General features: G+C 37.0%; 1 protein-coding gene and 1 non-coding gene across 13 annotated transcripts in view; both read right to left on the reverse strand.

Moving 5' to 3' along the window:
• The window catches only part of ARB2A (ARB2 cotranscriptional regulator A), a 508,497-nt gene that overhangs the window by 473,113 nt on the left and 12,568 nt on the right, over nucleotides 1-22,816 (reverse strand). The window lies entirely within an intron of this gene.
• LOC135274930 (U6 spliceosomal RNA) lies at nucleotides 5,104-5,210 on the reverse strand. Its single transcript, XR_010342674.1, has one exon. It is a non-coding gene; the product is annotated as a U6 spliceosomal RNA (small nuclear RNA).

Raw genomic sequence — 22,816 nt, forward strand, 5'->3', positions numbered from 1 at the left:
ATTCTCAATTCTGAAACAAATTTCAAAAGAAAAAAATTTAAATAGTCTTTTATGAAGCTTTCATAATGTGTAGCAGAAATGGCAGAGCTATGGCCAAAGACAAAATAATTCTTAAAAAGCATACATCACACTCAAAACTTTAGAAAGACAGATTGTGTCAAACAAACATAAAAAATTGCTTTTATATGAGGCAATTATGAATATCATATACACTACTTAAGAGACTCTAATTCTATAGTAAACATAAATAATAAAACATAAACAATATTATAAATGTATATAACTCCAGGCCAAACTATCTTCAGAAGATTTCAAAACAACCTATACCATGAAATAGCAGTAATAACATATTTACAAAATCAATATCAAATATTCTCATCCCATAAACACGCTCCCAGAATCTCTGTTAAACTTTGTGAACTCAAGATTCAACCTACATTTTAAAAGATAATATGCATGTAAACCACACAAATGCCCCTTCAAGGGGAATGTGCTGTTCAGATAGAGAGTGCAAACAGACTCCAGCTGTTTATCACTTTAGAGTTGGCCTCAGCTGAAGAATGCTGCCTCATCCTAGGTCACGCCTTTCCACTGCTGACCCTCATTCAGTGACTAAGCCAACTGGTAATACAAAGGCCCAGCCATTTCAGCCTGATGCAGAACAACCCTGATAGGCAGTATTTGCTCCAGAGCTTGCTGCCAGGTTGGTTGAACTTTTGCCAAGCCTTCATGTAAATTCAACTTCTCCCTCTGACCGACCAATCCTGTTCTTCTTCCTTTCACAAATGCTGACCTCTAAAGATATTTTATACCCCAAATTCTGTCTCAGCATCTGCTTCCAAAAATCCTAATCTATAACAATGCCCTTTTCTAATGGTTTTCTGAAATCAGCAAAAAAAAAAAAAAAAAAAAAAAATTCTGATGTAAAGAGACCAGATGTATCCAAAATATATAACAAACTCTTGCCACTCTTGCAACTGATTTGCCTACTTTTTAATTTAAAAAAAAAAAATTAAGTAGGCAAATGATATAAGTACACATTTCTTCAAATATACAAATGGCCAAAAAGCACATGAAAAGATGCTCAATATCATTAGTCATCATAAAAATGCAAATCAAAACCATGTGAGCTACCTAATACACATTAACTAGCATGGCTATAATCAAAAAGAAATATAAATCAAGGTTTGTGACAATGTGAAGAAACTGGATACCTGATATATTGCTAGTGTGACAACAATTGCTAGTGTGATTCAGCCATTTTAGAAAACAGTTGAGCAGTTCCTCAAATTATCACACACAGAGTTACTATATGACCCAGCAATTCTACTTCTTGGTCTATACCCAAGATAAATGAAAATACATGTTCTCACCAAAAGTTATGCACAAATGTTCACAGAAGCATTATTCATAATTGCCAACCAGTTGAAACAACCTGGCTGTCAACTGATGAATGGATAAACAAAATACGGTATATCTATATAATAGGATATTATTCCTTATAGAAAGGAAATACTGATGCATGCTATGACATAAATGAAAATATTATGTGCTAATTACAATTACAAAATGAGGCCAGTGACATGAAATCAATTACAAAAAAAAAAAAAACACATATTGTACAATTCCATTCATATGAAATGTCCAGAACAGGTAAATCCATAGAAATAGAAAGTAGATTAATAGTTTTCAGGGGTTGGAGGAAGAGAAAAATGGGGTATGATTGTTAATAGGTATGTGGTTTCTTTTTGAGGTGATTATTCCAATAGTTCAAAGAGATACACTTGCACTGGGGTAGTGTCTGTCACTGCACATTAAATGGATCTCTTTCCAACTCTTTTCTACAGCTGTAATGCCAAAATTCAAGGCAATCTCAAAATGGAAATCTTGACCATCTCACTAACCACTCACCTTTCCCTTTACCGTCTATAAAACAGAAGCAAGAAGTAGACTTCAGGCAGACTTATTTAAAGAACTTCTCTCTTTTAATATCCCAATCATCCCTCTCTCCACAGCCAGGCTAGCAATTGTCTAGGCATACTCTAGCTAGATAGATATTAAGAACAAACATATTATTTTCTAGGTATAAAAGATGAGCATTAAATAGTTTTTGTAAATCACAGTGCTCTAGTCTAGCTTGTTCCAGTTCTCTGCACTGGCAGTTCTGTCAATGGTAATCTGCCTCCCTTGCCCATCAGTATCCCTTGCATACATATTCCAGTGAAAACCTGCTCACAAGCACTAATTCACTTTGGTCATGATTCAGTAAACCCCCAAACACATACCATCTAAAAGCACCCCAATCCCACCCAATTTCTAACAAGGATTAAAATTTGGTATAACTTTACTGTTATTATTTTGATCATTATCATAATTGATCCCAGACATTGTAGCAAATTACTTCAAAGTTAGAAATGTACCATTTGCTATAGAAAAGAAAAATGAAGGCAAACTTGAGTATATAATCAGGCAGTTGATTAAGCCTACTAAGCCATACGAATAACACCAACAATAAAGTGTAATGGCACATTTCAGTTTTGTGCAGATCATAATTGTACTACAAACAAGGCATTTAAGTACCACTCAAATCCAGTATCTACTGACAATGCACTCCTTATTATTTATTCAAGGGGAAAATTTCAGTGAAGTCTAATTTTACCTAAATGTGTTAACAAGTCGGAATGTAATTTAAGTGCCTTCAGAATAGATTATTTTTTGGCTTCTAGAATTTCCCAACTCTTTATGGAGTGATAATATTTTATAGCACTTCATGTTTGTATATTTAAATAATGTTCACATGCTGAGACCAACAGGGGGATAAACTCAGAGAAATTTTGAGAGGATCCATATTGCTGTGATACTACAAATATCTGATCTTAAAAAAGGACAATTTGAAATTTGAAAATTCAAGTCACATTTTTAAACGACCATATAAGTGACAGTGGTTATTTACTTTATTCAAAAAACTAAATACATAATACATACCTAGCCTAAATTAACAAAGGACTTGAGCAGGAAAAGTATCCTATTCCAAAACCAATCAAAGAGTTCCGAATCCTTCTGCCTTCTACAAAATATTTTTTTTCCTGCACAAAAGACAACCATCACGTAGCCATACTGTTAGTTACAGGAAATAAACTGTGTGACACTGAAGTTGCCAACACAAGGACACTTTGCTGAATGTTAGCCATTTATGTTAGTACACCTAAGTATGCTTAAACACAGTATACCAAATGGCTCTCATTACTATTTTCTACATAAGCACAAAATGATGAAGTCCCTTCCAATGATCATTAGAGTCAGGAATTTTACAAGTAGACTTCTCCTTAACATTACAGCCAAATCCCCCAAGGAATCCTCTTGCGTAGTAAACCCTAGGAAGCACAATACGAAACATTAGAATAGCTATAAATTCCACTCACCAGTATAAAGCAAGCCATAATAACTTCAATATCTGCAGAAAAAGCATTTGATAAAATTTAAAACCTATTTTTGGAAAAAAGTCACAGAAAACTAGGAATAAAAGGAAATGTCTGTAAGCTGACAAAAGCTTAAAAAAACAAGCAAATAAAAATAACCACTTAAAACAAAATTACTTTTTTAAAATATATATTTTATTGCATTTTAGGTTTTGGGGTACATGTGAAGAACATGTAAGATTCATAGGTACACACATGTCAGTGTGATTTGCTGCCTTCCTCCCCATCACCTATATCTGGCATTTATCCCCATGTTATCCCTCCCGAACTCCCCACCTCCCCACTGTCCCTCCCCTAGCTGCCCCCGACAGACCCTAGTGTGTGATGCTCCCCTCCCTGTGTCGATGTGTTCTCATTGTTCAACACTCGCCTATGAGTAAGAACATGCAGTGTTTGATTTTCTGTTCTTGTGTCAGTTTGCTGAGAATGATGGTTTCCAGGTTCATCCATGTCCCTACAAAGGACACGAACTCATCATTTTGGATGGCTGCATAGTATTCCATGGTATATATGTGCCACATTTTCCCTGTCCAGTCTATCATCGATGGGCATTTGGGTTGGTTCCATCTTTGCTATTATAAACAGTGCTGTAATGAACATACACGTGCATGTGTCTTTATAATAGAACAATTTTTAATCCTTTAGATATATATCCAGTAATGGGATTGCTGGGTCGAATGGAATTTCTATTTCTAGGTCCTTGAGGAATCACCACACTGTCTTCCACAATGGTTGAACTAATTTACACTCCTACCAACAGTGTAAAAATGTTCCTATTTTTCCACATCCTCTCCAGCATCTGTTGTCTCCTTATTTTTCAATGATCGCCATTCTAACTGGTGTAAGATGGTATCTCAATGGAGTTTTGATATGCATTTCTCTGATGACCAGTGAGGATGAGCATTTTTTCCTATGTTTGTTGGCCTCATATATGTCTTCTTTTGTAAAGTGTCTGTTCATATCCTTCGCCCACTTTTGAATGGGCTTTTTTTCTTGTAAATCTGTTTTAGTTCTTTGTAGATTCTGGATATCAGCCCTTTGTCAGATGGGTAGATTGCAAAAAATTTTTCCCATTCTGTTGGTTGCCGACTCACTCTAATTACTGTTTCTTTTGCTGTGCAGAAGCTGTGGAGCTGATTACGTCCTATTTGTCTATTTTGGTTTTTGTTGCCAATGCTTTTGGTGTTTTAGTCATGAAGTCTTTCCTATGCCTATGTCCTGAATGGTATTGCCTAGATTTTCTTCTAGGGTTTTTATGGTGTTAGGTTTTATGTTTAAGTCTTTAATCCATCTGGAGTTAATTTTAGTGTAAGGTGTCAGGAAGGGGTCCAGTTTCTGCTTTCTGTACATCGCTAGCCAGTTTTCCCAACACCATTTATTGAACAGGGAATCCTTTCCTCATTGCTTGTTTTTGTCCGGTTTGACAAAGATCAGATGGTTGTAGATGTGTGGTGTTGCCTCTGAGGCCTCTGTTCTGTTCCATTAGTCTATATCTCTGTTTTGGTACCAGTACCACACTATTTTGATTACTGTAACCTTGTAGTATAGTTTGAAGTCAGGCAGTGAGATGCCTCCTGCTTTGTTATTTTTGCTTAGAATTGACTTGGCTATGTGGGCTCTCTTTAAAAATATGGAACGCTTCACAAATTTGCGTGTCATCCTTGCACAGGGGCCATGCTAATCTTCTCTGTATTGTTCCAATTGTAGTATACGTGCTGCCGAAGCAAGCACAACAAAATTGCTCTTAATGATAAAGTATTTGTAAAAGCCTCTTCAAAATCAAGAATCATAAAAGAATGCCCATCATTATCACTTTACTATTACCACTTCTAGTCAAAGTTTGTTGGACATTCTATACAATGCAGTAGGACATGAAAAATAAATAAAAACATAGTAACAATTTTCAAAAGGAAATCAAAGTTATCATTATTTTCAAATGATATATCCACAACAAAAACAAAACAAAAAGAATCAAGAAACAAAGTCCTCTAAAATCAAAAAAAGCAAGACTCTCTGTATCATTAGTAATAAAAAGAGAATTCAACAAGATGGCCTGCTGTAAGATTTATAGACAAAAAATTAAGTATATTTACAGATACTAGCAACAATCAGTTATAAAGCAGTTTTTTAATACATCATCAATAATAGCAAAAATTGGCCAGGTGTGGTGGCTCACACCTATAATCCCAGCACTTTGGGAGGCCGAGGTGGGCGGATCACCTGAGGTCAGGAGTTCAAGACCAGCCTAGTCAATATGGTGAAACCCCATCTCTACTAAATATACAAGAATTAGCCAGGCATGGTGGTAGGTGCCTGTAATCCCCAGCTACTTGGGAGGCTGAGGCAGGAGAATCACTTGAACATAGGAGGCAGAGGTTGCAGTAAGCTGAGACCACACTATTGTGCTCCAGCCTGGGCCACAAGAGCAAAACTTTATCTCAAAAAAAAAAAAAAAAAAAAACAAAAAACCAAAAATTGAAAACCTACATGATTAAAATAAATCTAACAAAAGATGTTATACCCATATTCAGAAAACTTTGCAATTCTACTCAAACCCCAAAAGGTCTTTCTAGAACTTGAAAAACTAATTTAAAAAGTTATATGGAAAGAGAATCACCAAGAACTGATGTTCCTGAATCAAGTTCATGAAGTTGCAGTCAAGTTATTGGCAAGTTCTACAATCATCTGAAGTTAAACTGGGGACACTCCTAAAGAATACAACAGGAAGACTTGCCTTGCCAGGATTCACAGTAATTAAAAAAGCATGCCATTAATAGTAGAATAAACAAATTGATAAATAGAACAGGATGGAACTCCAAAACAAAGCCATATAACAGATCCATATGATACCATCATATCACTGGGGAAAACAGGAATTTTTTTGACAACTGGAAAAATTGGTTAAGTGCACAACTTAAAAAAAGACAAAGAAATAAATTAGATACCTATCTCACTCCATACATGATCAATTTCAAATGACTTAAGGGTATAAATGTGAAACTCAAACTTTAAACTTCTTAGGGAAAAATACAGGAGACTACTACTTTGATGTTGAGGCAAGGAATACAACCACAATGAGATATTTTACACTCATTAGGCTAGAAAAAATTAAGAAGTCTGACAATAACAAAAAAAAAGAAAGTAGAATAATAGAGATTCTTATTCACATTTCTGGTTAAAAGATAAACTCGTTAAACTACTTTGGAAAAAATTAGCATGCGATATCCAAGTTAAATATTACCATAATCTCCAATCCAGCAATCTCACGCCTTGGTCTACTACCTGGTCTTATACATATACATCCAGAGGCAGACATAAACACGTGCACAAAATGTATCCATCATCAAAACAGCCAATTTATTCATTATCTGTAACTACGTAACAAATTACCTCAAAACACAGTGTTACAAAACAACAATAAATATTTGTAATATCCCAATTTCTGTAGATCAGAAATTTGGGAGCAGCTCAGCTGGGAAGTTCTCAATCAAGTTTATGAAGCTGCAGTCAAGATACTGGCAAGTTCTACAATCATCTGAAGGTTTAACTGGAGACAGAGGATTCACTTCCAATACGGCTCACTCACATAGATAAATGATTGGTACTAATTGTTGTTACAGGTCTCCCATACTCAAATAGATCTGTGCAGAAGCCCATGCGGGAGGGCTTTCCCAAGAAAGACAGATTCAGGAAAGTTGAAGAAGTCTCACCATCATTTCCTGTACATCCTACTGGCAGAAGGCAGCCCTGCCCAGTGTGAATACACACTGAGGCATGAATATCAAGAAGCAAAGATTACTGGGGACCATCTTAGAATTTGGCTACAACAAATGGAAAAAAACTGTTCTCCAATTATAGGAGAGAAAATATACTGTAGTACATTAACAGGGCAAAGATGAGTATTATACAGTAGTAAAAATGAATGAAGCACAACTACACTCAAAATCATGGATGAATTTTCCAAAAATACTTGTGAGGAAACCAAATCTTAGAACATTACATACAATATCATTTATATTGAGCTAAACTAAAACAAATTATTAGTGTCACAAATTGAGATAAAACCAAAAGAAAAATCAAGAGAAAAAAAATAAATGCAAAATTCAATAGTTATTACCACTGGGAAAGAACAGAGGGCATGAGATGGGGAGAAGCACATAAGTCAAGGCAAGTTATTGATAGTTTTTAGTCTTGAATTTGGTGGTAAATTTATAGGTGTTAATTGTATTATTATACTCTGTAACTTGCATAAGCATTAAAATATGGAGGCCTGTTTTATATCAGTATATTGCATACATATAATCAACAGTAACCCTGGTTGTACATAATCTTTTTTAGCAACAATATATTCTTTAAATAAGTGATAAAAATATTAACAAAAAAATGCAGTCATACAACACATAACAACATTTTGGTTAATGACAGAATTTATATTAAGACAGTGGTCCCATAGGATTATAATGAAGCTGAAAAATTCCTACCACCTAGTGACATCATAGCTGGCATAACATCATGATACAACACATTTCTTGTGTTTGTGGTGGTGATGCTGGTGTAAACAAACATACTGCACTGCCAGTCATATCAAAGTTTAACATATACAAATATGCATAGTACATAAATACTTGATAATAATAAACTAATAGGTGACTATGTGTTTTGTTTTTGATTTTTTGAGACAGAGTTTCATTCCTGTTGCCCAGGCTGGAGGCAATGGCATGATCTCGGCTCACTGCAACCTTCGCCTCCTGGATTCAAGCTTTTCTCCTGCCTCAGACTCCCGAGTAGCTGGGATTACAGGCACCTGCCACCACGCCTGGCTAATTTTTTTATTTTTAGTAGAGATGGGGGTTTCACCATGGTGGCCAGGCTGGTCTCAAACTCCTGAGCTCAGGTGACCCACCTGCCTTGGCCTTCCAAAGTGCTGGGATTACAGATGTGAGCCACTGCCCCCTGCTGGTGACTATGTTTTTACTACACAATACTTTTTATGTAAAGTATACTATTTCTACTTCTTTAAAAAATAAAAAAGTTAACTGTAAAACAGTTTCAGGCAGGTCCTTCAGGAGGTATTCCAGAAGAAGGCACTGTTATCATAGGAAATAGCAGCTCTATGTGCATTTTTGCCCTGAAGATCTTCCAGCGGGACAAGATGTAGAGGTGGAAGGCAGTGTTATTGATGACCCTGACCCTGGGTAGGTCTAGGCTAATGTGTATGTTGTGTCTTCGTTTTTGGCAAAAATGTTTTAAAAATAAAAACTCTGAAAATAGAAAAAAGCTTATAGGATAAGGATATAAAGAAAGAAAATACTTTTGTACAGCTGAATAATAAGATTGTGTTTTCAGCTAAGTATTATTACAAAGAAGTTCAAAAGTTCATGCGGAATGGTGATGCACTTTTTAATCCCACCTGCTTGGGAGACTGAGGCAGGAGGAGGGTTTGACCCCAAGAGTTTGAAGCTGCAGTGAGCTACGATCACCCCTGCACTCTGCCTGGGTGGCAGAATAAAATCCCATCTCTTAAAAAAAGTTAATTTTAAAATTTATAAAGTAAAAAAGTTACAGTAAGCTAGTTAATTACTGAATAAAACTAGTTGTATATATTTTGTATAGCCTAAGCGTACAGTGTTTATAAAGTCTACAGTAGTATACAGTAATGTCCATGGCCTTCACATTCACTCATCACTCACTCACTCACTCATTCACTCAGAGCAACTTCCAGACCTGCAAGCTCCATTCATAGTAAGTGGTTTATAAAGGTGTTCCTTTTTAAAAAATATTTTATACTATAATTTTACTGTACCTTTTCTATGTTTATATACATTTAAATACATAAATTCCATTGTGTTGGACTGCCTACGGTATTCAGCATAGTGATGTGTCATACCGGTTTGGAGCCTCAGAGCAACAAGTTATACCATATGTAGCCCAGGTGTGTATAAGGCTATAACATCTAGGTATGTGTAAGTACACCCTATGTTGTTTGCACAACTACGAAATCACCTAACAACACATTTCTCAAAAAAATCCCCAACATTGACTCATGACCATACTACAATTTTAGTGGCATTGCCTTTTATAATGTGTTCTTTGGGGCATTTTTCTCTAAGGATAATGCTGACAGTCCCATTCCATCTATTTAGTGAGAAAGCTGGAGCTTCTGCTGATGAGTAAAACTGATAGAAGCAGTCATTTTAGAAGAGGATAAACTGGTATTATGCAAACCTTAGAGCAGCTATATCAATAACATACTGTTACTAAAACCCAATTGATTCCTTGCCTGTTTTAAAATGGAGCTAGTATTTTGAATAAAATTTTATTACCTCAGAAAGTTTTACATCAGCTATTACAAAAGACAAACTATAAATATTGTTTAAAACTTGAATTAAAAAATAATAATGTTCTACATCTTATAATAAAATAAAATGCAACTATTGGGACAGGCACATAGGCTCACACCTATAAGCCCAGCCCTTTGGGAGGCCAAGGGGGGAGGACTGCTTGAGGCCAGGAGTTCAAGACCAGCCCTGGCAATATAGCAAGACGGTATCTCTACAAAAATTTAGTCAGATGTAGTGGCATGTGCCTGTAGTCCCAGCTATTGGGAGGCTGAGGCAGCAAGACCAGGAATCTGACGTTACAATGAACCATGATCATGCCACTGTGTTCCAGCCTAGGCAACAGAGCAAAACCCCGTCTCAAAAAAGTAATAAAATGTAAGATAAAATAAAATACAACTAAGCCCTTCTGAAAATGTCAACTGTCATTTAAGTATTTTTCTTTGCCTGGCATATTTCTACTAGTAAATACAATAAGTAAAATCAGCCTTTGAAGATATATAAGAAATTAAATTTTTTTAAATTCTGGGCTAAGAGTAGTTATAAGCAGCTTGCAAATGAAAAATGAAGGCTGATAATTCAATTCAGAATAATCTGTCCCTTTGGTTGCTAAAGGATGGGTTCATTTCGTTATAAAAGAATATTTCCCACAGACAGTTATCTCTCAGTCTTTCAACATGATGTAAAAATGGACTTCAATTTTGAGAAAAAAAAATAATGCTCCTTGTTTTTCCAAAATAAGGTGAAAAAGGAAAATGCTGTAACAGCAGCCACTGGAGGGAGGACTTGATGTTAGAATAAGAATAAAACAAGCATAAAACATTTATTTGGTGCTTTGTCTGAATATAACATTTTGTTAAACTCATTTCTATTTGTTTAAGTGACAAATGCTGAAAATACTGCTTTTTCTGCATCAGTTAAACTTCTTTCACTGAAAAACAGATGTTGTTTCAAGTGTCCTTTATTGGTACACAAATCAGCAGTAAGAAAATTATAAAGCTGCCTGGACTGACAAAGAACTAGCACTATTGCTTAGTCTCAGAATATATTTAAAGGCCTATACTTAACTTTAAATGTCTATATTTTGTTCCTTTGAAATATTATCCACTCAGTTTGCTAGAAGACTGCAGGTTCTACTTTGTCTCTAAATAAATACCTGGTCTGGCTATCCATAAATTGGAACAGCTTTTTAAAAACCTGTGGCATTGCTCTTGATGTAGTTAAGATGTTTTGTTTTTACTAAAAATATTCATATATTTTTTAAATTATTGGTTTAAAACTATTTATACACACACACTCACACTCTCTCTTTCTCTCTCAAAGGATCTCAGAGTAAGCTGTAAGCCTCCAGTGCTTACCTTATCCAGATAACTAAATATACAAACATATTATAATAAAGAGAATTTAAATAAAATTCCAAACACAAAACCACAGAACTGAAAGGGAATAGAAGTGAGCTCTTTCACAATTCTGGTTTCTATTATAATACTAGTTATATACTATACAATAGATGCCAGGCTTCTGGAAAGTCCTGAAATAATTCCAAACATAGCAAAATCCATTCCTTCCCTTTCAAAATAACTATTCACCCTACCATTATTTTGGAGCTGACTTCTTAAACTCAAGAATACTGGTATGATTTAATCAATGAACCAGAAAAACTTTCAATCAGTTCTGAATAAGAGCTATTCTGAAGAAAAAAAGACAAAACATAAAGAAAAACTCTGGAGTAAATCTACTAGAAAAGCATAAACGCTCTTCATCTGACAAGATATTCAATTAAATAAGGAACCCAAACTCAGAAACTGAATTTTAAAAAATGAATCAATATTGACTCTTCCTATCTATGAGCATTGAATGTTTTTCCATTTGTTTGTGTCCTCTTTCTTTGAGCAGTGGTTTATAGTTCTCCTTGAAGAGGTCCTTCACATCCCTTGCAAATTGTATTCCTAGGTATTTTATTCTCTTTGTAGCAATTACGAATGGGAGTTCACTCATGATTTGGCTCTCTGTTTGTCTGTTATTGGTGTAAAGGAATGCTTGTGGGTTTTGCACATTGATTTTGTATCCTGAGACTTTGCTGAAGTTGCTTATCAGCTTAAGGAGATTTGGGGCTGAGACAATGGGGTTTTCGAGATACACCACCATGATATCTGCAAACACAGACAAAGTGATTTCCTCTCTTCCTATTTGAATATTCTTTATTTCTTTCTCTTGCCTGATTGCCCTGGCCAGAACTTCCAATACTATGTTGAATAGGAGTGGTGAGAGAGGGGCATCCCTGCCTTGTGCCAGTTTTCAAAGGGAGTGCTTCCAGCTTTTGCCCATTCAGTATGATATTGGCTGTGGGTTTGTCATAAATAATTCTTTTTATTTTGAGATATGTTCCATCAATACCTAGTTTTTTGAGAGTTTTTAGCATCAAGGGTGTTGAATTTTATCGAAGGCTTTTTCTGCATCTATTGAGATAATCATGTGGTTTTTGTCCTTGGTTCTGTTTATGTGATGGATTACGTTTATTGATTTGCGTATGTTAAACCAGCCTTGCATCCCATACATCACTAAAATTATCATCACTAAATTGCCTAATTTTCCACTTCAGCAATAATTTATTTTCCATGTAAAGAAGGAGTTTCCTTTGGATTTACCAAAATAGGAATGCTTTCCTTAACAGTTTTTGAATTTAAAAAATAGTGAAAAATTAGCTTATGTAATTCAGTTCATTATTAAGGGTTGACCTGACTGAAAGTCTTTCTTCATTTCAAGAGACAAAGAGAAAGGAAGTGAGCATGCAAGAGAGAAACTTTATATTGTAATTAAAACAGTTAAAAACACAAACACATATGCTTGTTTTGATAAAAATAATTATACATGTTTCTTGTTGAGAAAATATATCCAGAATAAATAAGGTTGTTTTAGTTCGTTTTCAATTATGAAACTGAAATGTCTGATTTCTTTAGCAGTTCTTGTAGTATTTATAATACAAATAAAATTTCACCATTACAATCACTCACTGTTTCAAAATAATGTTATTACCTATAAATAATATTCCAGTCCCAACCACTTTTCAAATACTTAGCACAAATTGATTTAACTTATTGGCCACCTTGAAGAAAGTAGTTAAAAGACCATGAAGGAACAGGACACAGACCATTAATGCTTCCAGGCTAGAGGGAAGAGACTTAAATGGCCTCCAATGAAACCAACTTTGCTGGGTCCTAGAACCAAATCTAGAGCCATCCTGTTTAAAGTTCAGGCCAATCTACAGGCCACTGCCACTTTGACAGCAGCTTAAGGGAAGTCACTGGAGAACAATGGGGAAGACAAGTAATGCATGGTATAAGTTACTATTCAGAGGAGGCTGCCCTGAACTCCAGACTCCAATCACTGTAGGTATTCAGTAAGAATAAAATGAAAGGGTACAGGATAGCCACAAAAAAAGGCAAAAACAAACAATATCCATGATAAATTTTGTATAATGCACGAATCAAAAATTTGGATACCTATAGGCATCAGAAAGTTAACAGCAAACGCAAGCAGTGAAGCCCTGTAAGTCATAGCTTATACGGAATGAATAGTGGAGACTGCAGAAAACTGGAAAACACATTACTCATCTCAAGGGAGTTCCTGCTTGCCACACTGTTGCCATATAGAATGGAGCCACAGTGTGACTGGAACTTCATATTTTTCAGGAGAAACCAAAAGCCCAATTTTTACTTAAATTAGATGGAAATTAATTTTTAAAAATTGAAGATTGTGGACCCCCCACTTGGTTTGGGGGTCTCCAATTTGTAAACTCTGCTCTGTGTAATATTATAGACAGTATAATTGACTGATAATCTCCTATACAGCTTTGCAACATCTAGGCCAAGAACAGATATATTAGTAATAAAAATAAGACTCCAGTGATCCAAGAAAATAATAAACCCTCAGAAAGTAGACTCAGGTCAAAAATACTTTCCGAAACCAAGCTTTCATGGCTACCTTCATTTGAACTATGACTTTCTTATACTGGCACAAGAACTGACACCTCTTCAAAGCAGTTGGCCTCAGAAAAATAATGGGCATGTTTAGTGCCTCACACTTGTAATCCCAGCATTCTGGGAGGCCAAAGCAGGAGGATTGCTTCACCAGCCTGACCAACATAGCAAAACCTCGTCTCTACAAAAAAATGCAAAAAATTAGCCAGTTGTGGTGGTGCTTGCCTGTGGTTCCAACTACTCAGGAGTCTCAGGTAGGAAGATTGTTTGATCCTAGGAGGTTGAGGCTGTGGTGAGCTATGATAAAACTTCTAAATATGATAATATTTTCCTCTGCTCTAAAGTTTTTACTACCTATGTATATGTCTTTGTGCTTGAAATTTCTTCATTTAAAAATCATGATATATTTTCCTATGCCACAAAAAAGTTTGGATAGCATGCTTCCTGATATATCGTGACTATGTAGGACTAACTCTAATGTCACTACTGGTAATTATGTTCCTTATAAACACGTAACTCCAAGTCTTATTTTTGTGTCTTTCATTTTTCTCTATTATGCATTTTCTTGACAACTTATTGGTAAATTTCTATAATGTTATTTCATTACAATTCTACAAGTAAAAAACATAATCAAATGCTTTTAATTCAAATATTATACTTAGTTCCTCAAATATGGATTCTGTCCTAGACTTTTCTATTTTCAACTGAAAAAATGTTTACCAAAACCCTTTCACCATGCCTAGAAAATGGTAGAAACACATATACACATATAATAGTGGATGAATATATACCTAATAGTTTAAGTTGTAATGCTTCTTTGCTTTTTTTTTTTTTTTTTTTTTGAGATACCATTTTGCTCTTGTTGCCCAGGCTGAAGTACAAAGGCATGATCTTGGCTCACTGCAACCTCCGTCTCCTGGGTTCAAACAATTCTCCTGCCTGAGCCTCCTGAGTAGCTGGGACTGCAGGCACATGCCACCACACCTGGCTAATTTTTTTATTTTTAGTAGAGATAAGGTTTCACCATGTTAGCCAGGTGGATCATGAGGTCTCGATCTCCTGACTTAATGATCCACCCACCTCAGCCTCTCAAAGTGCTGGAATTACAGGAGTGAGCTACTGTGCCTGGCTGCTCCTTTGCTTTTTTACCTAATTGAAATGTCTTTTAACTTTACAGCCCTACAAATACCTCAACGTAACAGGTTATGGGTAAATCTATTTTTTAAAATGTTCTAAAGGACACAGCTCTTTAAATCTGTGATTAATCTTGTTAGAAGGTAAATATTTTCAATTTTGAACTCTTAAAATGTAAGGGAAAAGCTGCATTACATCTTCATAAAACATGACACAGGCATATTATTTTTCTATAACCTTTCATTTCATCTTTCCTTCTTCCTCCTATTTTCATATACCTGTGTTGTTTGCTCACTCATTTAAAATACATAATCTAAAAGTCCTCATTGAGGTCCTTCTTATACATTTCTTCAAGTTTTTGAACAATTTCAGATGACTCAACTCTAAAAGAAATATATAGGAAACCGTGCTCTACTAGATCACAAGTAATCTAACTGCTTAACAACAACAAAAAAGATCAGCTATGAATTAGTACATCAATCTGCTTGAGCGGCCATACAGAATACCACAGACAGGGTGGGTTAAACAACAGAAATTTGTTTTCTTGCAGCCTGGAGGCTAAAAGTCCCAGAAAAAGATATTAAAGGACCAGTTTCTGGTAAAGGCTCTCTTCCTGCCTTTCAGAAGACTGCATTCTTACTGGAGAAATAGAGAGCTCTCTGGTGTCTCTTCTTATCAGGACACTAATCCTAGTAGATCAGTGCTCCGCCCTTATGACCTCATTTAACCCTAATGACTTCCTTACTCCATATACAGTCACACTGTAGGTTATGACTTCAACATATGAATTTGGGGGAAATTCAATTCAGTCAATAGCATTCTGCCACTGGCCTCCTCAAAATTCATGTTCTTATCACATGCAAATTCATTTGTTCCATCCCAACAGCCCCAAAAGTGTTAACTCATTCCAGCATCAACTCTAAAGCCTAATGTCCAAAGTTTTGTGTAAATACCATCTAAATTAGGTAGGGGTAAGAACAAGGTATGATTCACCCTAAGGCAAAATTCTTCTCCAGCTTTGAACCTATGAAACCTGACAAGTTATGTATTTCCAAAATACAATGGTGGGACAGGCCAAGAATAAACATTCCCATTCCAAAGGGAGGACATTAGAAGGAAGAAAAAAAAGGGTGATAGGTTCCAAACAAGTGAAAAACTTAGGAAGGCAAATTTCACTCCATCATTAAGGTTCAAAAATAATCTCTCTGATATGACACTCTGTTCTCCAGGCCCTCTCTATTTTCCAGTTCCAGAGCTACATCTACCATTTTAGGTATTTATTAGAGCAACATCCCAATTCATGGTATTACAATTTGTATTAGTCTGCTCAGGCTGCCATAACAAAACTGCATAGAGTTGCTTAAACAAGAGAAATTTATTTTCTCACAGCTTTTGAGGCTAGAAGTCCTAGATCAGATCAAGGTCCAGCATGCTTGATCGGTTTCTGATAAGGGCTCTTTTCCTGGTGATTTTTGCTTTCTCACCATGTCCTCACATGGTAAAGAAAAACTGACCAGGAGATGGCCTCTCTGGTGTCTCTTCTTTTGAAGACACTAATCCTATGGGACCAAGGTCCCATCCTATGACTTCATTTAACCCTAATTACTTGCTTACTCCAAATGCAATCATATTGGGGTTAGGGTTTCAATATACAAATTAGAAAGACATAATTCAGTCCATAGCAATTAGAAAGAAAAGTATCTGGGGATTGTAATATGTTCAGGGACATTTGTATTATAATAGTCTTGATATTTTCCCCAATATCCTCTCACCTTAGAAGATGCATTACTTCAACAACATGGTACATTTATCCCTGCTTTCAAACAGAAAGGCCAATTTTGTCCCAAATTAGAGAAAGAAAGAAGCAGAGAAAGATGATGCAAATGGTTTTATTGCACGTACAGAGTTAGAACACAAACTACTTCCACTTCTCACACCACTGTTAAGTTCAGAAGATTCCCAAAACCACCTTCAGTTTCCATAATTTGCTGGAAGGATTCACAGAACTCACTGAAAACTGTTATATTCACAGTTATAGTTTATTACAGGGAAAGGATATAGATTAACTGGAGAAAAGAAAAGAAGCACCTAAGACAGAAACTAGGAGTGTACCAAACGTGCAACTGCCACAGTCCTCTCCCCATGATGTCATGGTCACATCATTCTCCTGGTGTCTGTTTAACAATATACACAAGAGTACTGCCAAGCAGGAAGGCTCACAGAAGAAAGTGTTCAGAGTTTTTCTTGGGGCTCTGTTACTTAGGCATGAATGACTAATTGACTGCCCACATGACTGAGGTCAGCCTCCAGGTTAACTAGTATCACTTAACCAAAAGCCCCACCCTAAGTCACACAGCATTTCTGGCACGGGCAACCCCCACCCTAAGACTGTAATGGACATGGCCAGCCACGATCCTCAATCATACCATCACTGTGGCCCAAGGCATCATCATCCATAAAGTGAGGGCAAAGGTCATACTTCTGTTTGGGCAAGATTATGCTTTTACTAAATAGGAGATAAGAGTAACCATTCAATAGTTCCTACTGCTTACAGAAGCAAGTTCAAGCTCCTCAGCAAACTATACAAGCCTTCTCTGCCCATATCTTATGCATACACACATAGCCATGACATGGCTCCTAATTCCTTCTTCAACTCCATCTCTCACTACAATCAAATTTTCTCCTGCAGTAATTGCAAATTCCTTTTTGTTTTTTTACAAACACCAGAATGCTAAGAGCTATTTTTTCTATCTAAAATGTCTTTCTGCTTTATTTTAAATGATCCATCCTCAGGTTCTCAACTTAGGGATCATTTTCTCCAACACTCCCATAGCATTCTATACATACTTTTGTCTATTATAATACAAAATATTATACTAAAGTCTTATCTTCATAGTAGACACCCAACTAGAAGGTAATATCCTTGAATATGAAGTCCAGATTGCCTTTTGACTATGTATCCATCTATTACTGATTCAAATAACTGAAAATCTTCCTGATTCTTGCCATGTTTTTTTTCCTCATCTAGACCTTAGGCCTTTCCCTGTTCATTTATCTCTCCTGCTCTCCATCTCTTCTGAGACCAGAGTCTTATCCTCGTTCAACCAATCCCTACTAAAATAAATTCTTTCTTTTCTATTCCAAAGTCTTCAGCCAGCCTGATCTGACCTTTCTTCCCATCAATTCTCAGATATAACCATTTAATGAAAGTATTCCAATTAATCAGTGTATTACACAAAATGGATCAAGATTATTAACAAAATTCCAAACTACTTAATTCTACAGTCATTTCCATAATACAGGCAAAAATGATTATATAAAGAATAATAATTCAAATCAAGAGAGTATCTAATCTAACAATTAATCAATCTTTTCACATTTTTTACTTGTCTCATCTTAGGTATACACTTGGTCACAATTGTAGCTTGTTTTCCACATTTTATATAAGCATATAAAACTATGTTGTGCTTTGTAGGGGAAAGGGGTATCAGTTGTACTCCTTCATTAACTTGGATTTTTACTCTGAATTGTTTTTGTTTTGTTTGTTTGTTTGTTTTTTGACAGAGTCTCACTCTGTCACCCAGGCTGGAGTGCAGTGGCATGATCTCGGCTCACTGCAAACTTAAAGCAACTCTCCTGCCTCAGCCTCCCGAGTAGCTGGGACTACAGGTGCCCACCACCATGCCTGGCTAATGTTTTGTATTTTTAGTAGAAATGGGGTTTCACTGTGTTAGCCAGGATGGTCTCAATCTCCTGATCTCATGATCTGCCCGCATTGACCTCCCAAAGTTCCAGGATTACAGGCGTGTGCCACCGCGCACAGCCTGAATTGTTCTTTTTTAATACAAGTAGTGTGTCTCCTGAGCTACAAGTATCTTTTCTACTGTTTTCTTATACCTGATTATATATGATGGCAATATGATTGGCAGGGAGTAGGAATACTAGCTATATTCCAAGTAGTTAGTAGTTACACTGGCAGTTATAATCATCCCCATAAAGAGCTATTAAAGGGCCTTACAAGGACCCAAATCCACAGTCTTAGTCTTGTTAGCACCTCTTTAACTTCTGAGTAAAGCAAGGCTTGGTACATTGTCAATCTAGACTATGATTAAAATAAATATACAGAGAGAGAAGAGCCATAATGGCCAACTAGATGTAGGGAGGAACAGCTTCTTCCACTGAGAGAACAGACCATCAAGAACACCAGCACACTTCAAGCAAATCTTTGGAAGGAGGGCATTGAGAGTGAACAGAGAGAGAATACAGAGCCTCGGCTGAAGGAGGAGGAAGCTCGGAACTCAACACAGGGTTGCTGAGAACCAGGATTCATTTCTGGCCTTGAGCAGCTTCTGGAGAAGGGATGAGTTAAATAGGCGTGGAGTGGCCTGCTCTCACAATGGACCTCCAGAATCCTAGCTACAAGATACCAGATGACCCCCATGGACATTTGAGCTGGCAGGGAGAGCTGCTTGGAGAAGTGGCAGGAACAGGACTCCAGCCTGTGCAGAGCCAGAGGCTTTGGTGCAGAAATGGCTGCGGTGGAGCACAGACAGGGACAGCTATCCCACAAAGTTCACCATGCTCCTCTAGGCAGCTTTAGCACATATTGACTGTCAGACCTGAACAGAACTGAGCTAACTTCCCTGAGGAACAGGGACAGGCAAGTTACCCCATCTGCCAGCCTCTACCATCCCTGCCTGACCACATAGCTTGCAGCATCGTCTCAGATATCCAACAGAGGCACTTCCCAATGGCCACCATCAGCTGGCAAACATTACCTAACAATCACAGAATTTCTGCAGATGGGCCTGATATGGTCTGGCTGTGTCCCCACCCAAATCTCATCTTGAAATTCCACATGTGTGGAATGGACCCAGTGGGAGGTAATCGAATCACGGGAGCATGTCTTTCCCATGCTGTTCTCGTGATAGTGAATAAGTCTCACAAGATTTGATGGTTTTAAAAACAGGAGTATCCCTGTACAAGGCTCTCTCTTTGCCTGCTGCCAACTATGTAAGATGTGACTTTCTCCTCCTTGCCTTCCACCATGATAGTGAGGCCTCCCCAGCCATGTGTAACGGTAACTCCATTAAACCTCTTTTATAACTCGTCCAATCTTGGGTATGTCTATTAGGAGCATGAAAACAGACTAATACAGGCCCCCATTGGCACACACTAACCCACAGCCTCCCCACACCGCTTTGCCAGCATGCACTCGCCCACAACCTCCTTCCACTACTTTGTCATAACCCTGCCCCTGCTGGCACACACTGACGAACACAGATCTGTCATTGGCCTCTGTCACTGGCCTAATGAAGGGCTTTTGCCAGCACCCTCCATGGGAGTGTTGTTGCCAGTGAACTGGGAACACCTCAACTCCTCCAGCACAGCAGGTGCTTAACCTCAAGGAGCCAGAGAACAAAGCTGTGGGTCTGGTCACAGCCCTTCAGGGTTAGAGCATGCAAACCAGGAGTGCTGAGCTGAGCCTTGGTTTCCTGAGATCATCCAGAAATGAAGACAGCTGACTGACACCAACATAAAGAATAGTCAAACCCCCAAAGGCATCAAGGAGTATAAAAGCAAAAAGCCTCTTCAAAAGGACAGCAACAACAAAGATTAAAGGAACATCAGGCCACAAAGATGAAGAACCAGGACTCTGGCAACTCAAAAAATCATAGTGTCTCTCGGACCACAGCACAATAAAAATATAAATCAACACAGTGAAAATCACTCAAAACCATATAAATACATAAAAATTAAACAACATGCTCCCAAATTACTTTTGGGTAAATAATGAAATTAAGGCAGAAATCAAGAAGTTCCTTGAAAATAATGAGAACAAAGATACAACATACCAGAATCTCTGGAACATAGCTAAAGCAATGTTAAAAGGGAAATTCACAGCACTAAATGCTCACATCAAAAAACTAGAAACATCTCAAATTAACACCTTACTTCACAACTGAAAGAATGAAAGAAACAATAGCAAATCAACCCCAACGCTAGGTGAAGACAAGAAATAACAAAAATAGAGCTGAACTAAAGGAACTCAAAACACAAAAAAAACTTCAAAACATCAACAAATTCATCAGTAGATTTTTTGAAAAAAAAAAAAGAAAAAAGACCACAGCTAGACTAATTAAGAAAAAAAAAAAAGAAGATCTAAATAAATACAATTAGCAATTACTAAGGGAATATTACTATTGACCCCACAGAAACAAAAACAATCATCAGAAACTACTATAAACACCTCTATGCAAACAAAATAGAAAATCTAGATGAGATGGATATATTCTTGGGCACATACACCCTCCCAAGACTGAGCCAGAAAGACACAGATTCTCTGAACAGACCAATAATTAGCTCCAAAGTTGAATCACTAATAAGTAGCCTACCAACCAAAAAAAGCCCAGGACCTGAGAGAGTCACAGCCATACTCTACCAGATGTACAAAGAAAAGCTGGTACCATTCCTACAGAAACTACTCCAAAAAACTGAGTAGGAGGGACTTCTCCCCAACTCATTCTATGGGACCAGCATCACCTTGATACTAAAATCTGACAGAGACACAACAAAAAAAGAAAACTTCAGGTCACTATCTTTGATGAACATTGATGCAAAAATCCTCAACAAAATACATGCAAACCAAATCCAACAGCACATCAAAAAGCTAACCCACCATGATCAAGGAGGCTTCAACCCCAGGATACAAGGCTGGTTCAACATACAAAAATCAATAAATGTGACTCATCACATAAACAGAACGAAAGACAAAAACCATATGATTATCTTAAAAGGCTTTTGAAAAAAGAACAAAGCGGGAGGCATCACACTACCGGACATCAAACTCTACTACAAGGCTACAGTAATCAAAACAGCATGGTACTGGTACCAAAACAGATATATAGACCAATGGAACAGAACAGAGGCGTCAGAGGTGACACAACATATCTACAACCACCCGATCTTTGACAAACCTGATAAAAACAAGCAATGGGGAAAGGATTCCCTGTTCAATAAGTGGTGTTGGGAAAACTGGCTAGCCATATGCAGAAAGCAGAAACTCAACCCCTTCCTGACACCTTACACTAAAATTGACTCCAGATGGATTAAAGACTTAAACATAAGACCTAACACCATAAAATCACTAGAAGGAAACCTAGGCAAAACCATTCAGGACATAGGCGTAGGCAAGGACTTTATGACCAAAACACCAAAAGCATTGGCAACAAAAGCCAAAATAGACAAATGGGACCTAATCAAACTCCACAGCTTCTGCACGGCAAAAGAAACAGTCAATAGAGTGAATCAGCAACCAACAGAATGGGAAAAAATTTTTGCAGCCTACCCGTCTGACAAAGGGCTGATATCCAGAATTTACAATGAGCTAAAACAGATTTACAAGAAAAAAACAAACAAGCCCATTCAAAAATGGGTGAAGGATATGAACAGATACTTTACAAAAGAAGACATACATGAGGCCAACAAGCATATGAAAAAATGCTCATCATCACTGGTCATTAGAGAAATGCAAATCAAAACTACATTGAGATACCATCTCACGCCAGTTAGAATGGCGATCATTAAAAAATCTGGAGACAACAGATGCTGGAGAGGATGTGGAGAAATAGGAACACTTTTACACTGTTGGTGGGAGTGTAAATTAGTTGAACCATTGTGGAAGACAGTGTGGCAATTCCTAAAGGACCTAGAAATAGAAATTCCATTTGACCCAGCAATCCCATTACTGGGCATATATCCAAAGGATTCTAAATCGTTCTACTATAAGGACACATGCACACGAATGTTCACTGCAGCACAGTTTACAATAGCAAAGACCTGGAACCAACCCAAATGCCCATCGATGATAGACTAGACAGGAAAA

The sequence above is a fragment of the Aotus nancymaae genome, unplaced genomic scaffold, assembly GCF_030222135.1.
Source record: "Aotus nancymaae isolate 86718 unplaced genomic scaffold, 86718_ANA_hifiasm-v0.15.2.pri h1tg000014l, whole genome shotgun sequence".
NCBI lineage: Eukaryota > Metazoa > Chordata > Mammalia > Primates > Aotidae > Aotus > Aotus nancymaae.